General features: G+C 41.1%; 1 long non-coding RNA gene across 1 annotated transcript; it reads left to right on the plus strand.

The window, feature by feature from the left end:
- Window positions 1-898: 898 nt before the first annotated feature.
- LOC125994709 (uncharacterized) lies at window positions 899-2,447 on the plus strand. Its single transcript, XR_007490663.1, has 2 exons — window positions 899-1,103; window positions 1,410-2,447. It is a non-coding gene; the product is annotated as an uncharacterized lncRNA (long non-coding RNA).
- The last annotated feature ends 11,165 nt before the right edge of the window (window positions 2,448-13,612 follow it).

Below are 13,612 nucleotides of genomic sequence, written 5' to 3' on the forward strand. Positions count from 1 at the left end.
CTCTCTGGCAGGCTCAAGTGACTAAGTAACATTGTGTGCTCCGAGGCTAACTGCAACTGGCTTATCTTTGAATGTGATTATCTTTATATAATTTGGCTGTCTGTAAAGCAGAGAGTGAGTCACTATCTGAGGGCTATGGAATGTCTCTTCTCTGAACCACACATAACACAAAGCCTTCGGCTGGATAGTTTTATATTGAACTGACAGGTTTTTTTTTTTTTTCGACGTTAACGCTCAGATAATGGTTTAGCTAGCTGCTTTAAAAAAACACGCATACATATATCTACATTAATGTTTTATTTTGCAATAATTCAATGTTCTTAAGGCTTTGGTTGACATGAATAAAACAATTTCAATTATTGAAAAAGTGAATGCAGTTACTACTTTCCTATTGAAAAATCGAATGCGTGTACTACTGTCCACTTGCAAGTAATCACTTCAAATCACTTTTTAACCTCGATAATGTCTTTGGCTGTGTGCCCTCCAAATCAACTCAGGAAATAGGCAAACAAAACACCATAAGTTCATTTAACCACTGTTATTTTCTCATTTACAGTCGAAAGCTATTTTGGGGTCTGCTTCCAGCATTCTTACAAATCGATAGCCATCAATTAGAGGGAAGTTAGCGCCTTGACTCGAAGGAATTCGGTTTCCCCGAGGCCCGTGCTGATGTGTGTAAAAAAAAAAAAGGGATTGAAGTCTGCTGTTCCTTCTGCCTGGAATCTGGTTTAAAAATTGGCTAAAATCAAGTGAGCTGACTTTGTAACGGTTTAAAGATTAATGCTTCAAACAAGTAAGACTTAATAAAAATAAAATAGTTGTTGTTTTTTTTTTAATACTTATTTCAACAAGATGAGCGGTTTTGCAGCATAATTTTGCAAGAAATAAATAGTGGATACCGTATTTTCCGGACTATAAGTCGCTCCGGAGTATAAGTCGCACCAGCCATAAAATGCCCCAAAAAGTGAAATAAAACATATATAAGTCGCTCCGGAGTATAAGTCGCATTTTGGGGGCAATTTATTCGACAAAATCCCACACCAAAAACAGTCATGAACGAGCAACAACAGGCTAAACGATAGCAACAACAGGCTAAACGATAGGTATGCTAACGTGACAAACACAAACAAAGAGCTAAGAACGGGCCTGACGTAACAAATAGAGTGATTAAGGACAACTATTGCATGAATAACATGTTTATAAATCCATCAGTGTCACTCCAATTCATTAAATAGCAACAACAGGCTAAACAATAGGTATGCTAACGTGACAAACTCAAACAAAGAGCTGAGAACGGGCCTGACGTAACATATAGAGTGATTAAGGACAACTATTACATGAATAACATGTTTATAAAACCATCGGTGTCACTCCAATTCATTAAATAGCAACAACAGGTTAAACGATAGGTATGCTAACGTGACAAACACAAACAAAGAGCTGAGAACGGACCTGACGTAACATATAGAGTGATTAAGGACAACTATTACATGAATAACATGTTTATAAAACCATCGGTGTCACTCCAATTCATTAAATCCATCGATCGTTCTTTGTCAACAATGGGTGCGCACGGCTGAGGGCGCTTGCGCTTCAAAATATTCCACAGGCTCATATAACGATAGATAAACTATATTTTAAATAACTATAATACAAGCCAATAATATTATCAAACCATCCGTGCACTTTAATTCCATTAAATCCATCGATCAAATTCCTCGTCCTTTGTCAACATCGCCGCGCGTGCGCCCTGACGTCAGCCTCGTCTTTATTCCACAGATCTACTATATAACTATATTGTAGCGTTAACAAAGTACAAGGATCGACGTAGGTTTGGTAAACGGCTCTTTATTAAACAAAACAAACTTCCAAGCGTGTGGCGGCGTGGACTTCCAGACAGACCGGGCGTGCGTAATGGCCATGTCCGAGCCCCGCGCACCGTTCGCGGACAGCCACTCGGCCGAGCGTCGGCCCCCGACTCAGTAGAGACCGGGCGTGCGTAAAAGCCATAATAGTTTTTCAAACCTTCTATGTCACTCCAAATCCTTAATTCCTTCAAACTCTTTGTCCTCCGTGTCACTTAGAAATGATCACCGCTAATGATGGTAGTCCTTGTGTGGGCACGTTTGTATGTAAACAACCGGCGCGCCGCGCTACTGACGTCACTTGAAATAGTAATCCATTGGTACATCACGGTTCTCCAAACTTTCTTTCTGCTGCTCGATTACTGTTTTCAGCTGCATATTTTACAACTTGAAGTTTGTAACCTGCAAAATATGAGTTTCTTTTTGGTGCCATTTTTCTTAAGCCCACCCAGTTGATGAGTCACGGCCAACGGTAAAATTTAGAGCGCCCTCATCCAGTTTCGTCTGAAAATATAATTTTTTTTGGTTGTTTTATCAAATTCAAAGTCTGCTTTATCGTCGATATATTTTTTTATATACTAAGACACACAAAGAGATAGAAATTACATTTCCACTATCCCTCGGTGAGATAGTACACATATGCATACAAGCAACACAAAAAAAACCAAGAAGGCACTAACAATGAATAAATAAGAGTATTGAATAAATGATAAATAAACAAATAATAATAAATAATAATAATAAATATAAGAGGAGCAAAAATGGAGCAAGTGTACATACAGCAGACAGTGGACTTGGATATGGTGCTTTAAAGTGTTAATTGCTTTATTTGATGTTTTCTCTATTTTTTATGTTTTGAATATGTTCAAGATAAAGAAATAAAAGCATGTGAAGTGATCAACTATACTAAAAATAACATGGGAAGTGGTCAACTATACTTGTAAGTGATGTCTTAATGATCAAGTAAAAATTTGTGAAAAAAAAACCATATATAAGTCGCTCCTGAGTATAAGTCGCCCCCCCACCCAAACTATGAAAAAAACCGCGACTTATAGTCCGGAAATTACGGTAAATTACACAGAATATTTTGGCACCAGGATGCAATCTGGATCCTCAACATCACAGCTCCATGTCTGACAGAGACATCAGCAGAGCTTTCTACCTGACACCCACAACCATCTGTTGGGAGCCTGCGGTGGAGGGCCGTGCATTTGATCCGTAATTGAGCCTGAAATGTGCTTAATAACGATTGTCCTGCCTAATACGCCACATCAGGAGCTCAGAGCGGCGTGACAACCTCGAGCAGCCGACACAGGCGGCCGAGCAGGCCGATAGGAAAGATGAGCAAAAAAAAAAACCCAATTGCTCTTTCTAATTAGTCTCAAATAATGAGAACAGCCCACATAAAATGCATCACTAAGAATCAGGCATAAAGAGAAAGGAATTTTGGTCGTTTTCCTTGATTGTGCGGTACTTAATAAATATAAAATAGTGAAGGCAATTATCCGACAATAAACTAGTAAAGAAAAAAAAAGCAGAGTGTGTTTTTAGAAAAAGGACTTTAAACAAAGCAAGGCAGCAAATACAATCGAGGTGGAACGATGCTAACTGCTAGCTTACGAAATACGGGTACCATGTCAAATGGCTGCTTTTTGACCATCTGCGATCGGCTTTTTTTTTTTTTTTTAAGTCACTTTGCAAGCAGACCGTTCTTTGCTTATTGTTTGACGCTAAAAACCCAAACCAAAGACTGACAAAATAGTAGCTGGGTTTAAATGAATTAGAATGAATCAGAGTTACCAATTAGACCGAAAATACTCCACAGAAACACCTCAACCGGATTTCAAATGCAAAAAAATTGAGTGGAACATCGAGATTCACAGAGTTGATGTATTCCTTTTCCCAATCCGAACATGTAAAGTTATATCAGAAGAGCCAAGCTGCGTTTGGTGTGTGCATCCTCGGTGCGGCATGTATACGGCAAATCGGGGCAGATGATGTAACATGTAAACAAATAATAAGAAATCAGAATGACAAAAATCCCTTTTACTAATTGAGATGAATACAGGCATTTTGTCAAAATCAATTGTTTCAATCTTACCTACTCTGTGAACAAAGCCCCTCGGAACAAGTTCTCCGTGTTATTAACGAACGTAAAACGAATTGTCGCTATTTGCGTGCGAGTCACCCTGACAAGAACCCCCAGGCAAACACAAGGCCTTAAGAGGGACTTGTCAACCGTGGGCTACAGACAAAAGGCAGGCATCCTCCCAAACGGCACGGGGTACGCTCTGGGATCAGAGGGCGTGCTACCATGTCCAAAGTCCCAATTGAGGATTTAGCAAAACGCAAATTCCCCGCACCTGTCAAACAAAACGGGGAGTCAGTTTGGCGATGTCACACTCTCCCGCCGCCCTTCGCCTGAGGTGTACGCGTAGGCTAATCATCACGGCTTCGGTTTCAGATCTACAGTATAATCACTCATTCGTCGTGACACCAAACACTGTGCTCTTGTGTTGTGTTTTGCTACAGCTCAAGACATTGGCTGTTTGTGGTTTGGGGAAAGGGTAATTGCCTGACAAGTGAAGTGAGTCATGAGGAAATGAGCATCCACTGAGAGTGAGGGGGGGGGGGGGGAGAAAAATGGTTTACAAAGTAACTCATACACACAACAAGCGGAGCCTGCTGGTAGAGCATTACTTATTCCCTCTTAACTGCCTATCTATTCATTTGACGTTGGGCTTACAGTGTGTGGGTGCCGCCGCCGCCGCCGCCTAACGTGTAACACGCTCAGCGCTACCTAAATGTTACTCCGGGGACTCCGGGCTTCATAAGAGCAATCGCATGCATCACACAGACGGCATTTAAATACCAAATATTGCCCATTCGTTTCTCCCTGCGCAGCGCTGTGTTTAGTGCAAGCCGGGGGGATTTCAGCATGCAAACACTCGGGACTGGAGAAAAGATAGGGAGAAGGTACAAATGAGAACAGGAAGTCCCCTGAGAGCCCCGCCCCCCTCCACTCCTTCTGGCACCCACTTTCATGGTGTGTTTATCGCTTTACTCTGTATGAATTATCAACGCTCACATTGTATAACGTTTTGGATGTAAAGTGTGCAAAGTTCTAGAAGGTAGGAAAGAGCGGTCGGATTATTTTAGAGTGACTTCAGGTATGTGATGGAAAAAGTTGGGATGATGTTCTCAATTTACCAATATAGGATTGAAAAGGGAAACAAACCAGTAAAAGTAAATTTGGTTTTAGATATCCATGCATACAACGCACCTGATTCTAAGAGCGCCATATAGTCCTAAAAATACGATAACCTATTCAAGTGTTCATTTTCGTACTTTCTACTATCATCTTCTGCTACATCTTCATGGGTTCAATAAAAGAACCCAATCAACACATTAAAAAATACTTTGTGGAAAAATTCTATATTCATTTCTTAAGATGTTGTTATAAGAGCAACATTTTCATTTTTTTTCCTTCTTCTACACTGACGAGTCACATGTAGGAGCAGAGCTGACAAATCTAGAAACAAGATGGACGTTCTGACCTTCCCCTGGCACGCCGCCTACGGCCTGAAACCAACTCAACATGACGGCTATCTGAAACCGCAGCGGGCGTAATTGCGCCTCCCGTCTAAGTATGATAAAGATATTCTTAAGGACCTTTTCTCTGTGCATCTCAGAGTCGCGACTCAACAAGAGGGCTCGTCCTCATCTAAGAATCCGGTCTCAAAGGTCTCTTGTGAGAGTCATAAATGTAATGAGACACTGTTAACTCAATTCCGTGAGGAAAAAAAAAAACAAGACTCAGCAGACGGATTAGCACGCCGTTGTCGGCTTTTGATTGCGAGTCCAAAGTGGAACGCGGTTGCCGGTTGTCTTCAAAGTTGTTCCAATTTCAAAATAATATCACATAAAAGTGAATAAATGCAGTTCAGCTAGGGAAACCCTCATACAAAACATTGATGATGGGAAGCCACCCCAGAGACTTAAAAAAAACCCTCAATTTTTCATATGCCCTTTTTTACGCAGCACTATAACCTGAATCAGACAAATCGTCCTGATCCAAAAGTTCTAGCGAGGTGTAGCGCAGTCAAGGGTCATTGTTCAGATGTCCTGACACGTACTGTACACAACCTGCTCAGCATGCACAACACTAACAAAGAATTGTCGTCTTAATGTGTGTCATACTACCCTTTGAGAAGACCTCTGTCACAAAGAACAACACGTGGCACGTTCGAGAGGCTGAGGTCACGCTAAACTGTGTCACAGTAAGCCTACGAAGCAAACGAGGTGCGCCTATTATTTATACACGCGTGGACACAGTGGCGCTCAGCTTTGCAGAGAAGTTGAGCAAAAAAAAAAAGGTCACACTTTTTGTCCTCCTCTTGAACATCACAATCTGGCACATCGAATTAGACCCTCATTTTTACTTTCTCTCTGTTGATGTACAGCTTGCCTTCTTATTTTGCAAAAGTGCTATACGTAACTTTTTGTACTTCCGTCTGGACACCCAACGAACATGCTGCTACGGTTTAAAAACATTTAAATCTCTGGTATTTCCTATGATGGAAAATATATTATTGCATAATAAAATATAATATAAAAAGTAAAAATATTATCACTTTATCATTATTATTAAACATAAATAATATTGTATATATTTGACCTCAGAGGTTCCTTTGTATTTGAATGTGAATAAAATAACTGGCCATATATTTACAGGATAAGTTCAGTATTCATATTCCAAATGTTTTTTTTTTTTTCCTAAGTTATGCTAAAACATACCTCAATCATCTATACATCTGGCACTACTCTAGGTCCTTCTTGGGGACTAAACAACAAAATGGATACCACCAAAAAGCCTGCACTTCACACCTGACATAGGGGAGGGGGGGGTGATATAAATACCTGCCAAATCATCAAATGTCCACTACATGAGATGGGGGAGAGGGCAATCAGGTGAATAATGGCCTTGGTTTTTACACAAGGGTCTGCAGCACCATCAGTAGTAATGTCCACCTTGAACAACTCTTACTGTGCCGTTTGATCAATGCTGCCTGATGGGAAGAGAGAGGAAAAAAAAAAGAAAATCAAGCCCATAAACAGGCCCTTGGATGCTAAAAGGGGAGCGAGACCTGAGGGAGCAAGTGTTGCAATGTATGCTAAGAGGTGTATTGACGGCTGTATTCCCACAAGAACAGGTGGAGACCCTATAGGACACAGGTGTCAAACTCGAGGCACGGGGGCCAGACGCGGCCCGCCACATCATTTACGGTGGCCCGCAAAGACAAATGTATGTGTTGCAAAGTTGATAGTCAGAAAATATCCCCCTTATGCAAATGATAAAGAATGTCCATCATTATTCTAATCATCAAACCCACAACCTCAGAGCTGCGAGGCGAACACGCAAACCGGTGCTCCACCGTGCCGCCAGATTAAGAACGAATCAAGCGTTAACATCACAGACAGACAGATACGACCTTTTTGTTTGTCTTTTAAATCATCCTTCCATGGTTGAAAAGTTCATCTCTACAAATGGAAGTGGGAACGTCGACGACTCTTGAAGCTGAGAACAGCCGCAGAAGAAAGACAAGCGAGTACGAAAATGGGAAGAAAAAAACAGAAAAAAGACGCAGCAGCGAAGTTTCTCTTCTCGGCTAAGAAGGCGGCGTGTTTCTGTGTCGCTGTTTTCCCTTTTCATGGCAAAGGGAGAAGAGCCAAGGTCGAGCGTGTCAGTGTGAGTCAAGCCTGAAAGTGTGAAGCCTCCAATTAGACATAGCCTGGGGTCTGACTCCAAAAGACAAGGATAACATACACCCATCCGCGAAAATGTGCCAAACAACGCATCGTGCAAACACACACACACACACACATCTTCACATCCCTGTTTTACATGAAATGCATCTTGATGCCACAGCTGTTTGCACCCCATCTATCATCTCCAGCAAGCAACAGGCACAATTATTAACAAGCAAAATCTGTCATGGCCTATTAACGCAAGAAGGAACCTGCGAAAGCAAGTAAACAATTTATTAACGCACGCCTCATGTATCTAATTATGTATACGAAAAAAAAATATTTATAATTTCACAGTCTATTTACACTTAATCCAAAACACTGTTTAACCATAATAGTATTGATTATTAAATTCATGGCAGTAGGGCGTTGCGTCATTTTTACTTTGTCTTCTGTATACTTGACATGTAGCGTCAGGTTTATTTCCAAGCCGCAATTCTCTTAAGAAATGTATATAAATTTAATTCACAAGTATTGCTTTGGTTTCAAACTCAAGGCCCGGGGGCCAGATACGGCCCGCCACATCATTTTTTGTGGCCCGCGAAGACAAATTGTGCATCAAATTTGTGTGTCATTACTAGAATTTGCAAATCGTCTTCACTTTTGATATCTTTTTTATTTTGTTTAATATTTGACCAGTTTTTACTCATCAGATTTGTTTTGTAGCTTTTACTGTATATAATATGAGGTGCTCATACATTTATATTGGCCCTCCGAAAGAAGCTATGACTACAATGCAGCAAGCGAAAAAAATGAATTTGACACCCCTGATCTATCTATCTATATCTATCTCCACACACACATATAGCTTTGAGCGACTGCATCGTTATTGTTTAGATGCCAAGACTTCAACAACAACGCACACCTTAGGTCCACCTTAATCGTGCAATTTATTCTCCACTTGATTGGAGTGGCGGCATACCTGAAGCTTGATTGTGCCTCGAGTTCCGCCTCAGAACGCAAAAAAAAAAAAAAAAAATTCAAATAAATCAACCGGTAGTTTATGGTGCTAGTTTCAGCAAGTAACAACGTCGATAGATGTAATGACAATAGAGAAGAAAGAAAATGTGAATAGGAAGCAGCAAAGGACGATAACGATAGGTGTCATGAAATCGACATGCGAAGGAGCAATTTTAGGGAAGCGAGAGTGGGAACGGATTTTGCCTACTGGTCTGCGGCTGCCTGTGTCAGGGGTACAAGTGACCCAAAACCAGATACACTCCCTGCTGTCGTGCATCTCCCGAGACCTTCAGTCCGCCGACCTAATTTATTAAAGATTGATCTTCTTCCAGACTCTGGATGTGATCTCTGCGCCACTTTCACTACCCCATAAATTTGGACTGGAACTTTGCAGCCATTCAAGTCTCAATGAACATAGTAGTTCAAAACGAAAGCAAAAATATTTATTCCATATGTTCTCGTCTATAATCACTCAGGTAATTGTTTTGGCTGTAGCACATAGCATTTGAAAAAAATGCTGCATCGGGAAAAGCAAAATGCATGTTATTTTAGTGAAGAATTCCTGCCACATCATGTAAGTGTACTAGACAGTTGCAACCACACTATAAATAAGAAAATGTCAACTTTTTGCTCAGCCTGCACAAAACCTCGGCCATAATACTGCAGTACAAAATTAGACGGGACTTCTCTTTCCATTTTCACTCGGGTTTTATGAACAAACAGTAGTTAGGGACAATATGATCCTCATGAGATTGCATCACATTTGCAGGGACGTTCAAAATGCTACATTTTGGTTTTTTGAGTCCAACTTAAAAAAGATGCAGTAAACCTGCGAAGAAAGCTCGGGAGATTGAACAATCCTCTGTAGTCCTTAACTACGCTGGGCTGTCCAAGGAGCACGAGTTAGACTGAGTGGCCCTTCTCCAGCACGTTGAATAATGAATTAGAGGCTGATATCCTGTGACGGAGACTGGGAGAGAGCACTTCCTCCCTGGGCCAGAGTGGGGCTTGGATACACGTGAATAATACATGCTCAAAAGTGGCTCCGCCCAAATGACTCAGTATGAGGAGTCAAGTGCAAGATTCCGTAGTTATGAAAATATTAAAAAGAAAGGTGAGAAGATTAGGAAATGAAGTCAGTTGTTGACAACTTTAGATTTTATTTTAAATGATATGGCTTTTTCTATTTACTTCAATGGTGAATTTTATTTTAGGGACTGTTTTCGCAGAGTCACTCACTTGATCCAGTTCACGCAAGTGCCCCCCCCCTCGGGAAAAAAAAATCACTGTCACCATCTAAACAACAAAATGTGTCCTCTGATATTTGTTCATCAGACAATTATAATACTTTGGAATAATCATAAATGAATTGCTGCATAACTATTTTCTCTTATGGATTCAGAGGATCAAGATTGCGAGACATCATGGTCGACCTAAGAAGGTACTCAAGAACATCTCTTTGCAATCGGAGAAAAAAATGGAGCCATGATATCCACCACATCTCCGCACGAGCATTAAACAATGCAAAAAACTAATATGTAGCTTTGATACACAACTAACCCACTTGTGACAAATCAAATAAACCAGTCTGTTCCGCCCGACATCCACAAAACAGTTCAACCTTATTCCTCAGTTTCCTCTTTCTACGTTTCATCCAGGGATTCTGGTTACATGGATATGGAAAACTATAATAACCATGGCACCTGTCTGTTGAAAAAAAAACAAATTCCCTTTGACAGATTTATAACATATTTACTTATCTTCATACAGATGTCAATTTACACTTGCAGTCCTCCCACATGAGCAAACGGGGGGCCCCCTCTCCTTCCCGGGGCCGAGTCAGCCTCCGAAAAAGCTTCAAACCGCAGGCTCCCACTCGGCCCCAGCGCGCCCAAGCTAACCGCTAATCCATGTGTTTGATACATTAGACGCTCTGGTTGGCTTTGTTCTGCTGGGATGTGTTGTCCGTTCCCCTTGCCAAGTCCCGCTCTCTCCTCTTCCTCTCCCGCTCCCACCGCGGGCCGGCGGATTACGCCGGAGTCCACGAGATTTGTTTAATTGTGTTTAATTAGGGACGGTTCAAGACAGAGTCACAAAGATCAGGCTGTGTGAGCGATTTTGTCAGGCCTCCCGTCTTACACTGCCTGGAAATGCCGGATGGTTGGCGAAAACCCGATCATCAGATCTTTCGCCTCTTTATGCTTCCGAACGGGCTTGAGGGAGTCGTAGCTCACGATGCATTTATGTAGTGTTTAAGTAAATTGTGGGTCAGGGACACTTTGCTTTGGCAAGATGGAATGTGTTCCCACTCAAATAAATTCTCCCCTGACAAACATTAAGAGCAAGAGAGTGTTTTGCTCTCGTCAGTCGAGAACTCCGCATGGCTTCGAGGCGGTGATAAGAAGAAACGTCTGATTTATATTTACATCCAAGTGAATTAACACAGACAATAATGTTTTGGAACATTAAAGTGGTTGCTATTTGCCTAATCAGCTATTTTTAAAGAATTCAAAATGTTCATTTAAGCCTCTGTCCATATACAACAGTTGGATTATTGGTTCTTCAAATGATCTATTGCGCAACATCTGTTTAACTTCAGCCATGGATATTCAAGAAAAAAAAAAGTTTCATCGCATCGGACTATAGATGGAAGAAATGAATAGGACTTTATTATTCATCACCACGTCGGCGTCGCGAAACAGCGAACACCACATATCCATTTGCATCATCCTAACATCTCGCTCCTCTGTCATTGCCGACATTAACAATTGAGCTGCAACACCTTTTTGAAATCTCAGCAACCTCAAGAATGACCTTACTCGTTCCTCACTGATATGATGGAGACGCTTTAGTCTGTTTTGTATCAAAAACAATTAGTAGTTATTCCATCCAAGTAGCAATACGGCTCAAGGTTAGATAAATTAGCTTGGCTGCAAATACCGGCGAATGCTAGTTAGGGTTAGAGACATGTTCAAGCAAATCACCGGGATTGAAAATATGTCACGCATGAGTAAATCATATAATTGGTAAACGCGAGGTGAAATCATTGTGGAGCGGAGTGAAGCCATGCCAGACTTGTCATTGGCCTTACAGCCATTTTAATCTGGCATCTAGTCAATCTTAAAGTCACGATTTACAAGTTCAAAGAAATGAGTCACATTTTTAAATTAATACAACATGATGCTCCCAATTTCTGGGAAAAATATGAGCATAAAAAAGGCTCGATCTTCAACAGCGCAAATAAAACAAATTAATTGCCTTTTAAATTGATTACAATCCAATACGTGAAAAATTAATCTGCTGTGTATATGTGAAGAGAACTGTTGGAAGCAACGCAGTTTAAAATGTCTCATCCTATATCGGAAACGATATCGCCACGAAGTAGGACATATTGTGAAGTGCGCTGGCCCGACTGCACGGGTTCTAAGTGGGACACTGGCAGACTGAAATTAAAGAGAGGGCGACAGCAGTTGCATGCATGCACAAAACATTGAGGCCGGTTGCCTAGTCACAGCGGAACAAAGCGCTGCATCCTGGTCCCGCAGAGATGCTGACTCAGCCAAATCCCTCAATTGCAGCCTGCACTTGGCCTCCAGGAACACAATCTGACCCACATACAACTCCACGTGAAGTATCGTGCGGCAAGTTGAGCACAACACCTTTCCTAAAAGATCGATCGACACACCACCCCTTCAAAATCTGGAACTTTATTCAGCTGAATTGAAATGAAAATAATTTGAAGACTAACAGGAGACTGTTTGTGCAACCATGTAGTTAAATCATCTCATTTGAACAGAATCGGTTTAATTTGTCTTTGAAGCTTGCTGTTAATTGAGTAAATTGGTTTGATTTCAGTCCTGAATGTTTATCAAGCATCGGACAAGAAGGAGGAACAGGCCGTAAGCTTCCCGCCTGTGGCGAGTGACCGTGCGGCAATCGCCTCCAATTAACCCGCTCCAAAAAGGAAAAATACTGCAAACAGACAAGGGCCTGGATCTTTTCTATTTAGAGGTGCACAGCCAAGGCTCTGCTCTGACCTTTTTCTATTCATGTTGCACCTTAGAAGGCACCGCTTGTACAATGGCAATATCCCGGCGAGAGGTTAGGCACACTTAATGTGTTCTTCCCTTGAGAAAATATTTGCCCGCGCAGCACAGTTCAGGACATCTCGGTGAAAATGGTCGAAATTGCCTCAAACTGATGTTGAAGCCGTGGCCCCGGCCGGCCGGGATGAGCGTTTAAAAATGATTCTTACTTTGTTTTTGTATTTTTACAGGATTCAACAAGCAGTGTTTTGGGGAAACTGTTTTTGAAATGCACCAAAAGGAAATTTTTTGCCTGGAACTGAAAACGGAAAACGAGGTAACCGCGGCCAAAACCGAAACATTAGAAAAAATAATACCGTTTAAAAAATAAATAATCTCCGCTGTATCATTTTTTTTGCAATTTCTTTGCTCCCTTCTGAGGTTATTTCCTAAATGCTGAACCACTTTTCCACCAAATTTTTTTGTGCATCGCAACACTAACTGAATTATGGGATAATCTTTTCCTTAACCTTGAATGACTCAAGGACCATTTCCTACAATTACATTTTTTCTGCTTGTCACAATAAATTAATTACATGATTTTTTTTTTAAAGCAAAATTACTGGATTGGATTCAAATATGCTGCAAAACTTCAACTGGAAAATTAGGCACGCTGGAAAAACGTCAGGCATGCCAACAAACAATAATATCGCAAAACTAAACATACCAAAACAAAAGTAAAGTTAACATAACGTGCCAATTAATTGCTAATGGTCTTCCCGAGAAGCCTTCCGAGTGTCGTATTATTCTGAAGGACATCTTTGCTTCCTTTCAATCAATAATTCAAGGTGTTGTTGGAGCAGTGAGTAAACAGGATCCAGATCTAATCGGATAACTTGACCTCCATTATGACATCATGAAGGTCATCGATTGGCAGCGGACCATCGGCGTCTG

Source organism: Syngnathus scovelli, chromosome 3 (genome assembly GCF_024217435.2).
Source record: "Syngnathus scovelli strain Florida chromosome 3, RoL_Ssco_1.2, whole genome shotgun sequence".
In the NCBI taxonomy this organism is placed as follows: domain Eukaryota; kingdom Metazoa; phylum Chordata; class Actinopteri; order Syngnathiformes; family Syngnathidae; genus Syngnathus; species Syngnathus scovelli.